The sequence below is a fragment of the Pteronotus mesoamericanus genome, unplaced genomic scaffold (assembly GCF_021234165.1).
Source record: "Pteronotus mesoamericanus isolate MK-2021 breed Mesoamerican mustached bat unplaced genomic scaffold, CSHL_Meso_final scaffold_85, whole genome shotgun sequence".
Lineage (NCBI taxonomy): Eukaryota > Metazoa > Chordata > Mammalia > Chiroptera > Mormoopidae > Pteronotus > Pteronotus mesoamericanus.
Window position 1 is genome coordinate 32,557,070 of NW_026555329.1, and position 18,880 is coordinate 32,575,949.

An 18,880-nucleotide genomic window follows, 5' to 3' on the forward strand; every position below is an offset into this window, starting at 1 on the left:
GACTATGATGCTGACAGTGGGTTTGTCATATATGGTCTTTATTATGTTGAGGTATGATCCCTCGATTCCTACTTTGCTGTGAGTTTTTATCATAAATGAGTGTTAGATGTTACAAATGTTTTTTTCTGCATGTATTGATATGATCATGTGGTTTTTAGCCTTCATTTTTTTATGTAGTGAATCACATTTATTGATTTGCAAATTTGTACCAACTTTGCATTCCCAAAACAAATCCCACTTGATCATAGTGTATAATCTCTTTTACTCATTGCTGTATTCATTTTGCTAATATTTTGTTGAGGATGTTAGCATCTATGTTAATTAGGGATATTGGCCTGTAATTTTCTTTTTGTTTCGTGTTTTTATTGGTTTTAGAATTTGGGTAATGCTGGCCCAGTAAAATGAGCTTGAGAGCCTTGCTTCCTCTTGAATTTTTAAAAATAGTTTGAGAAGGAAGGGAATGTTTGGTAAAATTCACCTGTGAAGTCATCTGGTCCAGCGCTTTAGTTTGTTGGTAGTTTTTTTATTACTGCTTCATTTCCTCCTCCTCCTCTTATTCTTCTTCAAAAAACAAACACTTTAACATTTGTTGCAGTATTGGTTTGGTGTTAACAAACTCATTTAGTTTTCTCTTGTCTGGGAAACTCCTTATTTCTCCTTTAATTTTAAATGATAGCCCTCCTGTGTAAGTAGCCTTAGTTGTAGGTTCTTGCTTTTTATCATCTTGAATATTTCATTCCACTGCCTTCTGGCCTGAAATGTTTCTGTTGAGAAATCAGGTGACAGTCTCATTGATGCTCTCTTACATGTAACTAACTGCTTTTCTCTTGTTTTTAGGATTCGCTTCTTGTTTTTAAGCCTTGTCATTTTAATTATGTGTCTTGGTTTAGGCCTTTTTGATTTCAACTTGTTTGGGACTCAGCTTCTGGGAATTGTATGCCTTTTTCCTTCAACAGATTGGGAAAGTTTTCAGTCATTATTTTTTCAAATAGGTTATCGATCCCTTGCTTACTCTCTTCTCCTTCTGGTATTCCCATTATGCAGATGTTGTCTCACTTCATAATGTCACAAAAGTTTCTTAACCTCTCCTCATTTTTTTCAATTCTTTTTTTCTGTTTCCTGCTCTCCTTGGGTGTTTTTTCTACCTTGTCCTCCAAATCAACAATCTGATCCTCTCCTTTATCTATCCTACTGTTTATTCCTTCCAGTGTATTATTTATTTCAGATATTGCATTCTTCATTTCTGAATGGTCTTTTTTTTATCATTTCTATGTTTTCTTAATGCTGTTGAGTATCCTTATAAATCATTACTCTAAGCTCTCTCTCTGACAAATTGCTTGCCTCTATTTCATCAACCATATTTTACCTTGTATAATGCACACACTTTTGCCCAAATTTTGGGGGGAAAAATAAGAGTGTGCATTTACATGGTTAGTACTAATTCCATAACTATATAAATGTTTTAAGTTCTTTTATGCTTATCATTAAAAGTGTAACTCTAGGAAATAATAACAATATCCATACACATAATAATACCCTGGAATATAATAATTGGTTTTGTTGAAATATAAATAAATAAATAATTTAATTAAAAAATTAAAATGACAGATTTTTTTCCCTGAAAGCTTGGGCCAAAAATGTGGGTTTGCATTATACACAGCAAAATACGGTAATTCTGGAGGATTCTCTTATTCTTTCACTTGGGATTTGTTTTTTGTTTGTTTGTTTGTTTTCCCATTTTGGCTGCATCTTTGTGTTTGTTTCTATGTAATAGGTACATCTGCAAGACTCTGGTGGAGGTCTAAGTCAAACTTTGCCTGTGACTGGCCCTATCAGTTACCTGTTTGGCACTATCAGCAATCCACAGCTTGTGGCTCCCTCTACTGGGCTTGGATTTGTGCAAAATGAACCAGGCTGCGCAACAAGGCTGACTTGTATAGGCACCATGCCCAGGGGATCTGTCTCTGCCTGCAAGGCTTTCTGTAGGGTTAATGAGTGAATGTCTTCCATGTGTGCTCCTCAGCAGCAAGGCTTAAGCACCACAGGGTGGGGCAGAGTAATTCCTGTGGGCAGGGCTATTGTTTCTCCTCAGGCTGATGCTACTTGGAGAGGAGTGCTCTGCGTAAGAAAAATGGCTTTCTGCAGTATGGGCAATGACTCAGCACAGGGATTCTGACAGCTGTTTTTTCCGTTCTTTCCCTACAGCTCCCAGGCCTAGGCTCTTCTCAAGTGTCTCTAATCCACTCTTCCCTCCCTCTACCAGAGCCCAGGTTAAGTGGCTGCAAATGGAATTTTGTGTGTTGGCCCTTTTAAGAGGCTCTCCACATCTCCAGCCATCACCACCTTGCAGACAGAAACTCTGTTGCTTTTCACAGCTGTATATTATTTGGGTTCCTTTTCCAGTTCTGGTGCTGTAGACTGGGGAGCCCATCTTGGGGTTTAGACCCCACACTTCTCAGGGGGAACATCCTGGACATGGAAACATCCTTCCAACACTTCAGCTGCCACCTGTGGGAGCCCAGCAAGCACACTTGTGCCTTCTCCACACTCCCTACCAATGTTGTTGTGGTGAAGTGGCTTCTTCCATCTCTCTGTGGTTTCTCTACAGCTAATGTTCAGTTGCCTATTCAGGATGATTTTTCTATCATTTAGTTGTGATTCCAGTTTTGTCTTGGGAGGAGTAAATGAATTTTTACTCTGCCATCTTGGGTTTGTCGCAAAACAAACAAACAACAAAAAAAAAACCTTAATCTCTTCATCCATTCTATTCCTTTATATTTCAATTTTTTTAAACCAAGGAGGCATATACAAGCATGTATATTACTGAATTTTTAGAACAATGAGAAAGTATAATACTTAGTTATTTATCAAGAAAAGAATTGATGTGTAGTGAAAACTAATGAAATAGAGAACATCACATGAACATAAATAAGACTCAAAATATATTAAGATACAATTTAACTTCAGAATGATGTTTTTATATAAAATTTTAAAACATATAAAACAAATACATGTATTTTGTACAAACATACCTTAAAAACCTAAATATGTACAAGAATGGTACATTTGAAATTTGGATAGTGGTTACATTCAGGAAGTAAAGGAGGAAAGAGAATGGAATTGAAAAATAATATTAAGAAGGTTTTAAACTATATTTGTAGTTTTATTTCTTAAACTGGAAGGTGAGCACTTGGAATCCATTTAGTATTCTATTTTTATTGTGCTCAAAATATTTCATTATAATAAAATAAGATATAAAATATACTGAAATCATTATAAGGAGAAATCTCTAAGACTACTATGATACTTTTCTTGCATAATAGCTCTATTCAAGCTAAAATAATTCATTCAAACTTTGGTGCCCTCAGAGTTAGGATATGGAGTTTTCCCATCATTTCATTAAGTAAATTCTTTATACTTCTGTTCGTATTTTTATTAAGCTACCATGAACTGCTCAGTTTTCCTTGTCACTGAATACCCATAACTAAATTGGTATTTTTTTTATATATTACAAAATGATTTTACATAACCATAGTATTTCTCCAAAATTCTAGTTATAAACCTAGACTGATTAAAGAGCAAAGCCCCGGTTACATGGTCTACTCAAGCAGAATCTGTTTAAATATTAACTTTAACCCAAATAGAAAGAAGCTTCTACCTTCAGATTTTGTAACAAAAAAAAAAAAGAAGTATCTATGAAAATGAATTCAGGAAGCTGAGGACTGTAAGGAGAGTTGTTTCATTTAGAATATTACATCTAGACAATATTGTAATGGCCCAGTACCACAGAAATTAATGTGTAGACCTTTGCTTTATTTTTTATAAGAACACAGGCAGATCTGATTTATTTAAATCAGTGCTAAGTTTTCAAGGTACGCTTTATCTATTTGAAATTAGAAATCAAATTGATGACAAACATTATCAAGGACCTTACAATATATCAGTGTCTTGCATAACTGATGTCCACTTGGAAAAAAAAACAAATGACAGGACCACAGAGGCTATTCGATATAATGAAGACTGATAGCTTCTGCCTTTGTAGAATGAAGCACATTTGCCATCAATTTAAATTCCAGCAGGTCACTTCAGGCAGAGCCAGACAAAATAAGGAAGAAAATATAAAGAAATGAGTTATACATTCAAAAGATGGAATATATTATCTTAAAATTTCAGCAAGTGGAATTTTTATGTTAAATACATGTAAGTGAGGAAGGAAAAAAGCATGTGAGTTATATTTTCCTCTAATATGAATGAAAGATATTGCTACATGTTTTTAATTTATAATATATGCTATATTTTGGTGTACAAGAATATATTTCCTATATGTCAAATATGAAAAAAGATTATCTCACATAATTTACCATCCAATATCAGAAATAGAACATTAGTCCTAACATTGTAAATATTAGTACCTTCCTCATGAATCTCATCCTTTGTTTACTCTCATCCCTACAATCAGTGTAATTTTTGTTCCTTTTCTCATGTTTAAAATAGTGTTATAATTTTTTGTAGCTGTGTACTTTTCTATACACGTGATTTACTCATTTTTCACTTGTTCTGAATTGATTGTAAGTTGTTTTATTTATTTCTTTACATATTTTCAAAACATTTTGTTGAAAGCTATATACTCTATTTTCTATCTTTTAATAATTTTAATTGTATATTTTTAATTGAATTTTAACAAAGTCTAAATTTAATTTTAACATTTCCTTCCTTATTATATTTTAATATTAATACAACTGTCTTAAAGTACACATTGTTTTTCTATATTTTAGATCTGTTTCTTTTTGTAATTTTGCAAAAAAGATTTTTAAATATTATTTTATATAGGCCATCACTTCTTTTAAAAAAGATTTTATGTATTTATTTTCATTTTTTATTTTCAGAATTTTATTATTTATTTTTAGAGAGAGTAAGGGAGGGAGAAAGAAAGGGAGAGAAACATCAATGTGTGGTTGCCTCTTGGGCACCCTGTTCTGGGGGCCTGGCCCACAAGCCAGGCATGTGTCTTGACTGGGAATCAAACCAGCGACCTTTGGTTCACAGGCCAGCCCTCAATCCACTGAATCACAGCAGCCAGGGAAGACCATTATTTCTTAATTTAACTTAAGAGCTTACCTATTTCTTTCCTCACCATTGCTGTTGCTTTTTACATTTCTTGATTCCTGAACTGTATTACTTAACATTTTGTTAAATGAGAATATATTAAGAGTAGTATGCTCTCTGTTTTTTATTATCAATAAATACCTTGGCTTCAGGTCAAGATGGTGAAATAAGTAATACAATACTCTCATCCTCCTTCAACCACATCAAAATAACAACTAAACTACAGAACAACCTTCATTTAGAACCACCTGAAATCTCGGTGAACGGAAGTCCAATAACTAAAGGTATACACAAGAACAACAGGGAGACTGGTAGAAAGGAGCTAATTGTACACCCACGTGTGTCAGATAAAAATTGGGAGCATAGCTTGGCTGCAGAGGACCCCCTAAGAAGCCAGAGGTCCCAGCCCCACACCAGGCTCCCCAGATTAGAGTTCCAGTACTGGGAAGAGGAGTCCCCATTACTTTTGGCTGTGAAAGGCAGCTGAGATTGGCTGAGTGAGATGGGGCACCTCTGGAATCCCAGACGTTCCTCTTAGAGAACCCACACACAGATTTACAGGGACTCACTTGCTTTGAGTGCCAGTGCTGCGGCAGCAGCTCAAAAGGTGCATCATGGAAAAACAGGTAGGAACTAAATTGTCTGGCTTCAGGGTGAGAGCTGAAGGGCCAGGTTTTTCCCAGACTGAAGTATAGGCAAATACCATTGTTCTTTACAGAACCTTCCCCCCCAGGAGTTGGCAGATGTGCATCAAGAACCTGGCTAATGTTGTTTGCTCCACCCTAGTAATTCCCTGAGGCCACACCCCACCCATCTTTTAAGACCACTCAAATCAATTCATGTGTCTTTTCTATAAAAATGACCTGTGTTGATTCATGCTGTAGACTTAACTCTTCAAAGATTCACAGACTCCAAACAAGCAGCACCTGGACTCAGCATGACCTGTACCTCTTGCTAAGTGGCCCTAGGCCCAGAAATAGTGGCAACTCGCCTTGACTCACAGCTTAGCCTTCCCAGGACTTCTTCAAGCCCAGCACAACTAGTAGGCATCTGCAGACCACTTTGTAGCTTATGCGGGATGGCCCCAGACAGGGCATGAGGGGTATCTGATGTTGTGCTGCACCTCCAGGGAAACCCCAAAGACAGAGCACCTGGATGCCAGCTTCAGACCATGCTGGAGCACCACCCAATCACTTCCATGAGTGACAGACTCAAGGCACAGATTCATCAGGCACCATACACCCACCAAAGGGAGACCTGCTCCTGGGGTGAGCCCCTGCACAGCAGTTACCCTGCTGTGATCACAGCCAGTCCACAGTCTATCACCTGGAGGTAAATCTTTCCCATTTACATGTTAATATAAATCTCGGCTCAAGTACAACATGAGGGTAGACACAGCTCATATGGGAGGTGCACATGAACACCCGGATAAGGTGATGGGGAAGGCTTTGCCCTTGAACCTTATAGATGCTTACTACATAAGATGACCCTACCAATACTGAGAGGCATAGAAGCTCTACCTAATACATAGAAATAAACACAGGGAATATGCCAAAATGAGGAGACAAAGAAATATGTCCCAAATGAAAGAACAGAAAAGACTCCAGAAAAAAAAGCTAAACAAAATAGTTATAAGTATGCTGAATGATCTGAGTAAGAACTTCAACAAAGAGGTAGCAAGCATAAAAATGGAGATAAAAATATTAAAAATAACCAGCAGTAAATGAAGAATACAATATCTAAAATGAAGAATGAAGTACAGGTAATCAACAGTAGAGTAGATGAAGTGGAGGATAAAATTATCAATTTCAAGGATAAAGAAGCACAAACACCCAATTAGTACAACAAAAAGAAAAATAGAATCCAAAGAAGTTAGGATAGTTTAAGGAGCATCTGGGATGACTTCAAGCATACCAACATTCTTTTCATGGGGTGCAGGAAGGAGAAGAGAATGAGCAAGAAATTGTAAACCTATTTAAAAAAATAATGACAGAAAACTTCCTTAACCTTGTGAAGAAAATAGACATACAAATCCAGGAAGTGCAGAATCCCAGACAAGATGAACCCTATGAGACCTACATCAAGAGACGTCATAATTAAAATGCCAAAGTTTACAAAGAAAAAGAAAATTGTAAAAGCAGAAAAAGAAGAGGAGTTTGTCATCTACAAGGGAGTTCCCATAGGACTGAAAGCTGATTTTCCAACAGAAATTTTGTAGACCAGAAAGGATTGGCAAGAAATATTCAAAGTGATGAAAAACAAGGACTTAAAACCAAGGTTACTCTACCCAATGAAGCTGTCACTTAGAATCGAATGACAAATAAAGAGCTTCCCAGACAAGAAAAAGCTAAAGGAGTTAATCACCACCTAACAATATTGAAAGAAATGAAAAAGGTCTTCTTTGAGGAAAAAGAAGATAAAAAATATGAATAATAAAATGGCAATTACTGCATATCTATCAAAAATTAGTTTAAATAAAAATTGATTAAATGCTCTAATCAGAAGACATCAGGTGGCTGAAATAGATAACAAAACAAGACTCTTACACATGCTGTCTACAAGAGACTCACTTCAGATCGAAAGACACATAGACTAAAAGTAAAGGGATGGAAAAAGATATTTCATGAAAATGAAAACCAAAAATAAATAAAGTAGCAATACTTATTCCAGATGAAATAGACTTCAAAACAAAGGCTATATAACAAGAAACAAAGAAGGACTCAGAAGTGCCAATTTGAGGTATTTATCCAAAGAAAACCAAAACACTAATTCAAAAAGACATATACATCCATGTGTTCATTGCAGAGTTATTACAATAGCTAAAATATAGAAGCAACCTAAATGTTCATTGAGATGAATGAAGAAATAATGTATATCTACAATGAAAAAAGAATGAAATCTTGCTATCTGCAACAACCATGGATGGAAATAGAAGGTATTTTGCCTAGTGAAATAAGACAGACAGAGAAAGACAAATGTCATATGATTTCACTTATATGTGAAATCTGAAAAACAAAATAAATCAGCAGGCAGACTGGAAAGAGACTCAAAGATACAGAGAACACTTAGTTATGGAAGAGGGGTTGGGTGAAAAATATATAGAGATTAAGAAATACAAATTGGTAGTTACAGAATAGTCATGAGGAAATAAAGTACAGTATAGGGAATATAAGTAGTAATATTGTAATAACTATGTATGGTATATGATGGATACTATATTTATCAGGATAATCATTTTATAAATTATATAAATATCTAATAACCATGTATTACACCTGGAAATAATAAAACATTGTATGTCAACTGTAATTGAAAAATAAAAAAAATTCAAAAATCTTCATTTAACTCTTCTTATTTAAAAAGATTTTATTTATTTATTTTTAGAGAGAAGGAAAGGAGGGAAAAAGAGAGGGAGAGAAACATCAATATGTGGTTGCCCCTCATGTGCTCCTAACTGGGGACCTGGCCTGCAACCAAGGCATGTGCCCTGACTGGGAACCAAACTGATGACCCCCTGGTTCATAGGCTGGCACTCAATCCACTGAGCCACACCAGCTGGGGCCATTTAACTCTTCTTAAAATATTATTTTAATGGGGACACAATTGGTAAGTTTACATAACTTTTTCCTGTAGTACCTTGAAGATATTATTCCAAGGTGTTCTGGCTTATTTTTTGTTTATAAGATATCCACTGTCAAACTGCCATTCTTTTATATTCAATTTGCTTTTCTCTTTGTGTGCTTAGTCACAAACATTTCTCTGTCTTTGGTAACGTTCAGTTTCACAGGAATGGAATTTTTGGTATTTATCATGTTTAAGATATATTGTGCTTTTGATATCTTCAGACCTTTTTTTTTAAATCATCACTTAAGGATATGCTTATTGATTTGAGAGAGGAAGAGAGAGAGAAAGACATTGAGGTGAGAAACACTGGTCAGTTGCCGCCCATATGCAACCAAGGATCAAACCCACAACCTAGGTATGTGTCCTGAACAGGGATCAAACCCTCAACCTTTTGTTGTATCATATAATGCTCCTACCAACTGAGCCACCTTTCCAGGGCTTTATCTTTTGACTTTAGTACCCATTCTCTCCTCATCAATATTTTCTACTTCCCATGCCTGATACACTTGATAAAATATTCTTAATATTTTACTTGTACATCTCCATTCCCCTTGATTAGAACAGAAATTTTATGAAGGAGGCATATTTTGTTTGTTTCATTTACTCATATTAAAATTGTCTAAGTGATGTCTGGACTTTATATAAGATTTAGAAGTAATGCACATAATGATAGATGAGTATGCAGGGGTTGAAACCATTATTGATGGGAAAAAATATGATCTAGAACCAATATGAAGAAATTATTTTCAGTTCTACAAAGAACAAAGTAGGTAACATTGGACAATTCTGTTTGGGAATAGTTTGAAAAGTTAGGAAAAATATTTTGTAACATGAAAGAACCAACAATATGGGAAATAGCTACCAAAAACAAAGAGACATATTAATATTATGAATACCTGAATGTATAGTAACATGTATACATTACTATATGTAATACACAAATATATACATATATTCTATAAGTAGAAGGAAAATAATCTCAAATTAAAACTCAAAGGGAAAAAAATGAATTGATTAATAAAAAAAAAATGCGGACTTCAAGATGGCAGAGGAGGGAGTGGAAGTCACAATGACCTCCTCCCTGGACCAGTCTGGAATTCAACTAAATTGTGGCGAAATCACCTGTAATACAAATGAACGATAGTGAGAAAGGAGGCTTAAAACCTCAGACAGACAGGAATCAGCTTCAGAAGAACCTAACTGGTAAGGAGTGTGGTAGAGGCTCAGAAAGGTGGACTAGGCGCCCATGTGTGGCAACACCAGAGGGATATTGAAATGGCCAGTTGGATCCCTGTGAGAAGAGCAGGGTCTAAACCATAGTTGGGGACCTCCAGCCTACAGCACCAGAGCCCAAAAGGCACACAGACAACAACCAGTTGTGAAAAGCGGCAGTGTGCTCTCTGCCTGAGACAGGAGGCTGGAGACACAAAGAGCCATTTAAAGGCCAATGCAAAAATTTGTGCAGCCACTTTGCCTGAGCTCTGACAAGGCGGGGGCAGAGTGGGCTGGAGATGCCTGAGGAGAGACTGGAGAAGGAGGCTTTGGGGAAAGAACTGAGAAAGTGGATGGCAAAGGTCGGGTGCTGACTCAAGCCTCATTCTGCATCTGCCCTCTTGCACAAGCAGACCACTCCCCCAAGGAGCAGAGGCGGGAAAGGACACAATAACTATGCTCCCAGTAGACTGGGCCCCAGTCCGGTGTTGCACAGGCCCGGGTGCTGAGTACAGAGCAGCAGTCACAGATAGTAGATCCCTGCCTAAAGGGGACACAGAGTGGTCTAGAGATGCTTGAGGAAAGTCTGTCAACGGAGGCACTGGGGAAAGAACTGAGAAAGTAGCTGGGGATATCCTGGTGCTGACTCCTCCCGCTTGTGGCAGCGGCCATCTTGCTCAGGCAGGCCACTCCCCCAAGCAGCAGCATTGTGAAAGGACACAATAGCCACCTCCCAAAGGAGGGACTCTGCCCTGCCTTGACTGCTGAGGGCAGTGATTAGATTAACAACTGGAGGAAACAGACACAGGCAGTAGTAGATTCCTGGAAATCTCTTAAAGACTGCCTAAGGTCAGACAGGGTTAATAGCTGACATCATCAGAGGGAGATCCAGAAAGAAAAAAAAAAGTGGTCTCCTACCAGAGAAGTTCACACCACAAACTCAGGAAGTCAAGACAGATCAATTTAAGAAGCAGAAGCAAAGAAGAGTCTCACAAATAATAGGAAGAAAAAGAAACACCCTCCAATTGAAGAGAAAGGAGGAATCCCCAGGAAGAGAACTAAATGAAATAGAAGAAAATAAACTATCAGATACTGAGTTCAAAACAACAGTTCTAAGGAAGCTCAGTAAGCTCAGTGAGCTCAAACTGAATTACCAAACACTACAGGGAAACTATGAGGAACTTATTTAAGCATGAATGAATACATAGAAACTCTCAATAAGAGGCAAGAGGAAATGAAGAATATAATTTCTGAATTGAAGAATGTGGTAGAAAGAATCAAAAGCAGGCTCAATGAAGCAGAGGATCAAATCAGTGAGCTGGAGGACAAGGTAGAAAAAAACTCCCAAAAAGAGCAAGAAAATGAAAAAAGACTAAAAAATAAAAAATAAAAAATGAAGAGGCATTAGGGAAATGCAGGACAACCTGAAATGTAATAACATCCATATAATAGGGATACCAGAAGGAGAAGAGGAACAAGGGATGGAGAACCTGTTTGAAAAAGTGATGATGGAAAACTTCCCTAATTGGAGGAGGGAAAAAGTCACGCAAGTCTAGGAAGTACAGAGGGTCTCATTCAAGAGGAACCCAATGAAGCCCTCTCCAAGATACATCACAATTAAAGTGGCAAATATCAAAGACAAAGAGTGAATCCTAAAGGCAGCAAGGGAAAAACAGGTAGTAACATATAAGGGATCCCCGATACAGCTACCAGCTGACTTCTCAACAGAAATACTAGAAACCAGAAGGGAATAACAAAAAATATTCCAAGTAATGAAAAGCAAGGGCCTGCAGCCAAGACTACTCTACTCAGCAAGGTTGTCAATTAAAATGGAAGGTGAAGTAAGGCGTTTCCCAGACAAAAGAAGGCTAAAAGAATACACCTCCACCAAACCAGCATTTCAAGATAAGCTAAAGGGACTGCTTGAAGAAAATGAAGAAAAAGAGTGAGAGAGGATCACAGGTACAAAGGGAAAAAATGAATATGTAGGACATACACAGGGCCTGAGACATATGAAAGGATGCTCATCATCACTAGCCATCAGAGAAATGCAAATTAAAACCACAATGAGATACCACTTCACACTGGTCACAATGCTCATCATAAATAAATCAACAAACAACAGGTGCTGGCAAGGTTATGGTGAAAAGGTAACCCTAGTACACTGCTTGCAGGAAAGCAGACTGGTGCAGCAACTGGGGAAAACATTTTGGAATTCCTTAAAAAGCTAAAAATGGAACTACCTTTTGACCCAGTGAATCCCCTGCTGGGACTATACCCTAAGAATCCCAAAACACCAATTCAAAAGAACCTATGCACCCCAATGTTCATAGCAGCACAAATTATAATAGCGAAGTGCTGGAATCAACATAAGTGCCCATCAGTAAATGAGTGGATCAAAAAACTATGGTACATTTGAACAATGGAATACTATGCAGCAGAAAGAAAGAAAGAGCTACTACCCTCGTGACAGCATGGATGGAACTGGAGAGCATTATGCTCAGTGAAATAAGCCAGGGAGTGAAAGACAAATACCATATAATCTCTCCTATAAGTGAAACCTAACCAGCAAAGCAAGCAGGCAAGGAAAATATGACCAGCAACATTGAAAGAAAGAAGAAACAGATGGGGACAGAACGGGGGCAGGGAGGGAGTAGTGGGGAGGGGAAGGGGAAGGAACAGGTGTGAAGGACATATGGATGAAGCCAAGGTGGGGAAGGATTGATGCAGGTAGGTGGGGGTGGGTGGGGTAGGGGAAAGTGGTGGCAAGTAAATGGAGACAAATGTATGTGAAAAAAAAGAAGAAATAAATAAATTTAAAAAATGAATATGTTGAGAATTCTAAAAGAATAGTATATGTTTACACAAAATAATCAATGTGGAGGTTTAAATAAGGGGAAAATTAATATACATGATAACAATGGCATGTGAGTTAGGAAAAGAGAAGGTGATATTAAAATGATCTAAGGACAGTAAAATGGCTGGACTTAGGTCAAAATTACAAATTAACATTAGATTTAATTAAAGAGATACAAAGAAGAAGAATGCATAGCTTCTAATTAAAGACAATGCAGTAAATTAAAAGTACTTAAGAATAAGACAAGAAAGGGAAGGAAAGGGATCATAGGCAAGTAAGTCAAATAGCCCTGAAAACATAGTAAGTTTGTGTTAAGTGTATGTTATTCATTTATTAAATGTTATGGGACTAAATGCTACTATTTAAAAAAAGATTTTAAGGTTATGGACAATAGTAAAATTGAAATAAATGCCATAATAAATGATATAAAAGATTTCTATCACAACGACAAACCAAAAGAATGAAAAAAAAGTATACCATACACACATAATTAACAATTAAGCTGGCATATTATACAGTAACTAAAGGGAAAAACAATTATAAGATACAGTGATGCAAATATGAGAACTTCATAAATTAACAAAAATATGAGAAACAGTATAAATATAATGAAAGGTTTTAATATCGTTTTTAATAGCTGATAGAACAAGAAGACAAAAGTGCGTAAAAATATGGAAATTTTGAAAATCATGATTAGCAGATATAATATAATGACAATACCTAGGGCACTCCTACCAGTTACTGCAAAGAACACATTTTTTTATTGCAATTCCATCACAAGCCCTTATGAACACTTACTATATTGTAAATCTAAAGCAATTTCAACAAATTTCAGAATTGAGTCCTACTAAGGATATTTTCTGAATACAATTTATTAAGCTAGACATCAATAACAAAGTCAAAGAGATATCTATGTCTTTAAAAAAATGTTTCTAAATAATTCACTTGAATGAATCGAATGATTGAAGACGAAATAGCAATAGAAATGAAGACCTATTTTGAATGAAGACTAATGAAAATATCAAATGATGATAAAAATATGTGGAATGCAACTAAAGGAGTGCTTAAAGGAAATCTATAGTTTTAAATGTTAATGCTATAAGTGAAAGAAAAATAAAAATAAACGAGCTAAACACTAATCTTAAGTGTTTAAATGATCAAACAAATAACACCAAAGAAAATTGATGGAAGGAAAAAACAAAAATAAGGACAATCAATAAACTATAAAGTATCCAATTAAGAGCCAATTCTTTGTACAAACGAGTAAAATTGAAAAACCCTTAAAGGAACTTAACAAAAAAAAATTATTAAGCCATAGATATTTAATAAAAAGAATTTTAGAAAGAAGCTATCACTAAGTATTCTACAGACACTTACAAAATAATGATGGTAGGACAATAAATTTAAACATTTAGGTGGAATAAAAAATGCCCAAAAAGAATTAATAAAATTGGTGAATTGACAAACAAAAATACGGATAATGTGAAAAAATATTATACTTTGTTTTAGAAAATGAAGCCCCAGAACTTAATGACTTCACCAACAAAATTGGAAAAACACTTGAGAAAGTAAAATTGTTTTAATCAGACAATATTCCAGATGAAAGAAAAATAAGATCACCAATCTACACATGTTTTAAGGTGTCAAATATAACATTGAAACCTAATTCTAATGAGGACAGAATGAAAATAGAAAAATACGGGCAGATCTGACTTATGATTCTAGATTTTTAAAAGTCCTAAAAAGAATATTATTAAAAATATGGTCAATTTGTCTTTATTTTATAAATACGAGGTTGGTTTAGTATTTGAATATCAACACAATTATTACATTAACTCAATGTGCTCATCTCAATCTATGCGAAATAAAAAATATTTATTAAAAATCATTATCTATTTCTGATTTTAAAAATTTCAGCAACTAGCAACAAAACACAATATTTTAATTGGACAAAGAGAATTTAGTAAAATAAAAGTAGTAACAATCATCATATATGTTGGTAACATGTTGAAAATTTTGTCCCTGAAAAGGAGCAAAATATGGATACTCATCACTTCTTTATGCAACTTTTCACTGGAAGTCCTAGACAATGATAACGTTAAGAAAAAAATAAAATGGAGTGCTTAGAGTAAAAGAAATAAAATTATCATAATTTATAGGTTATCATCTAAAAAGAAAATTGAGAAGTATCTACAAATAATAAGACAAGTAAAACAGTCTAACAAGATCGCTAGATATAAACTCAGTATTAAAAACCTGCATTTCTATATGCCAACTACAACAATTTAAAATAAAATTTTAAATAAAATATCTAGTACAAAAACAAAAGAAATAAAATATCTAAGACTAAACCTTATAAAAGAAGTGTAAGAACAGGAGGCAGAAAACTCCTAATCATCATTGAGGCTTATTAAAGGAAGCCTTCCTTTACCTATAACAATTTCATAAGTGGGAGGATTCATTAATTTTAAAAAAGTCAGTTCTCCCTAAATTGATCTACCAACTCGGGCAATAACATTGAAAATACTAGCAGGATTTTGTGTTAAGTGACAACTTGTTTCTAAATTTATATGCAAATTCCTAAAACCAGGAAAAAGAACTATGGATGGCCTTGTGCTACAAACAGCAAGATATAAATCTATAGTAATTAAGGGAAAGAAAAGCTTAAGAACAGACAAACAATCCTGGGGATGCAATGAACAGCATGATGACTGTAGTTACCAATACTGTACTATATATTTGAAAGTTGCTAAGAGAGTAGATCTTAAAAGTTCTCACCACAAGAAAAAAAATTGTAACTATGTGTAGTGAGGGATGTTTTCTAAACTTCTTGTGGTGCTCATTTAGAAATATATGCATATACATATATCATCATGATGCTGTATACCTAAAACTAACACAATGTTGTATTTTAATTATATCTCAATAAAAAAATTAGTAAAACAGAGAGTGACTAGAAAAAAATCTAGACCTAGGAATATTATGAACACTTGAGTTTCAACAAAGTTGACACTACAAAGCAACAGAAAAAGGGCAGTTTTTTTAAAAAATACCAGGTGCTATGGTTGATTGGAAATCCAAATGGAAAGAAGTAAAATTTGCTATCTAATGTCATACATATAAGAAGTAACATCTAGGTAAATTTTTTAATCTTACTATGGTCAGCAAAACAGTAAAGTTGCTAGAAGATAATAACTTAAGGTCGGAATTTTTAAACAGGATACAAGGTACACTAATTATAAAAGAAAAACTTGTAAAATTAAGAATCACTGTTCATCAAGATGCCATTAAGAGAAAAGTCTTGTATCAGATCAGTAAATTAGTAATGACAACAAAATCATGTTCTGAATTTTATTTTCTTAATTTCTATAAATGAATGAGAAGACAATAGAAAAAATGAACAAGGGACCTTAGCAAGCAATTTGAATAGGAAAACCAAATGACAAACATAAGAAAAGGTGCTCCTACTATTTAATAATGAGAGAATGAAAGTTAAAACTAGAATGAAATGTCACTACCCATTTACTAAACCAACTAAAATTAAAAGTACTGACTAGGAATCAGAGTGGAAGAAATATAATAGGAAGGCTCATCGGAAGACAAGTTTGCATAGTTTTCAAAACTATATGGCAGGACCTTTTATAGTTTACCATATGCATAACACATGATCTAACAACCCAGTCCTCAGGTACAGTATATACCAAACGGAATTGCACATGTTGGGTATTTCAGTGAATGCCTCTTCTCTTGCATAAGACATTTATAAGTGTGTCCACAGTAGCATTTTTAAGGCCATGAAAGGAAAACAACTGAACTCTCCATTAATAGTAGCATGGGTCCATACATTTTGGTATATACATTTAATGGAATAATATAGCTATGGAACAACAGATAAAGCTCATATCATAATGTTGAGTACAGGAGGACAAGAAAGAAAACATGCATTTTGTTCAAATCATATTAAATACAAAAGAATTTAAACTATGTGCTTATGGATTTATGCTTAAGTTGTTAAATTATCAAGAAAAACATGGAAGTATTTACCTTTTTTTGAGAGGTAGGTGAGTTTTGGGGCAGAACAGTAGACAATGTTCTATTCCCAGACCTGGGTGTTGGTTACATAGTATGTCCTTTGTTATAAATGGAGATGCACATTTTTTCTGTACCCTTACCTCTATGGATATTATATTTTGCAAAAAAAAAAAAAAAATAGCACTAAAAGAATTAATCAGTGGTTTATAAGAGTAGATTTGGAGGCAGGAAATCCAGTTAGCAAACTACTGCAATCTTCTATGCCCAAAGTGTAAACACTTCGATAAGAGTGATTTTAGTAGACAAATGAAAGATAGGACAGGCAAAAATAGTCATTCAAAAGGAGAATTAATATAAAGGTAAGACAAAATTATGTAATAAAAATATGACAAGTCTAACACTGATTTGAAAATATACATGAGGTTGGTCCAGAAAAAGTCTAGCCATTGTTCATACAATGAGAGTGGTTTGCATAACACTGATGTAACCTGGCAGCCAAGAAGAGTGGACTGGAATGTTGCATGTGTGAACAAATGACTTCACTGTACTAGTCAATGGGGGCGATAAGTGCCGTTGAGTGAGCATGTGCACTGTGTGGCCGTCACATTCAAAATGATTGAATGAGTAGAGCAACAGATCAGCATCAAATTTTATGTAAACTTGAACATTCCTCCACAGAACCGTTTTGGGTGATCCAGAAGGTCACAGCTATGGGCAACTGATGATTGGTAGCTGATTTTGTCATGACAACACTCCTGCTCATGTTTCATATCTTGTGCAGAGATTTTAGGTGAAACATCAAATCACCCAGGTGACTCAGCCCTGCTACAGCCTAGATTTAGCGTTCTGCAACTTCTGTCCTTTCCAAAAAAATTTTTCCTGAATATCGATGAGATTCAGGAAAATATGACAGGGCAGCTAATGGCAATTGGGAGATTTATGTGAGGTCCCAAGGTGCCTACTTTGTGAGGACTTAGGCATCATTTTCTTGTGTACAATGTTTCTTGTATCTTGTATCTTCTTCAATAAATGTCTCTATTTCTCATATTATATGGCTGGATACCTTCCAGACAGACCATGTATGTATTCCTATATTCAATTTTTATTGTTTGTGTTTAGCTATATATTGAGGATTGGAGCAAAGGAAAGTAGACATTGAGATTAATAAAATGGGAAGCATGAGGCTGTTTGCTTCATTAGGAAGCAGCAGCTTCACACTCCAAAGGAAAACAGCATTGTTCTACCAAAGGGGATTAACATTCCTCCCTTCCCACCTCTGGCACCAAATTGTTGGGGACCTCAACAAAGGGAGATGCTGGGCCGTAGAAGTCTGTCAGTGTAACTATGGGATGTGGGCACATCTGAAGCCCATGGAAGCTTAGAGAGTTGATTGGTTTTTTTTGAGAAAGCACCTGGTCTGTCCCAAACCCAAGCTCCTGGTTATAACGCAGAGGAACAAAGAAGCACTGTCTCTCTCTCTATCTGTGCTTGCATGATGCACTCACCTGTTCCTCCTGTGACCATGTGGCCCTAACAGCCATGTGGCCCATGGCCATGCAACTCCACACACAGGTTCCAGAATGTAGCCTGAAATGGAATGTCACCGGAAACACATGCTAAGCTTCCTGGGTGCTGGACTGTGCTGTACTTTAATATGGAATATAAGCTCTTGATAACAGTCTTCATCCTGGCCCTGCTAAAGTTCAGATTTGACTTTTTCCATGCTGTGACAGATGAAGATGGGACATTGGGAAGTCAGGAAGGGAACCTCCTTAATTGTACGTCATCAGTAAACCATACCACAGAACCACATCCCCTCTTGCTGATCTCTGAAAATTCTTTTCCTTTAGACACCACTAGAACCCCACCCACTGCCACTGGTGAGACAATGTAGCATTATTTACAATAACCAAGATAATGTCTTATCAATAGACAACTAGATAAAGAAGATGCGGTACATACATACAATGGAATATTACTTGGTCATAAAAAATGAAATCTTTCCATTTGCAACAACCAGGCCAAAAAAAAAACCCCCAAAAAACACCC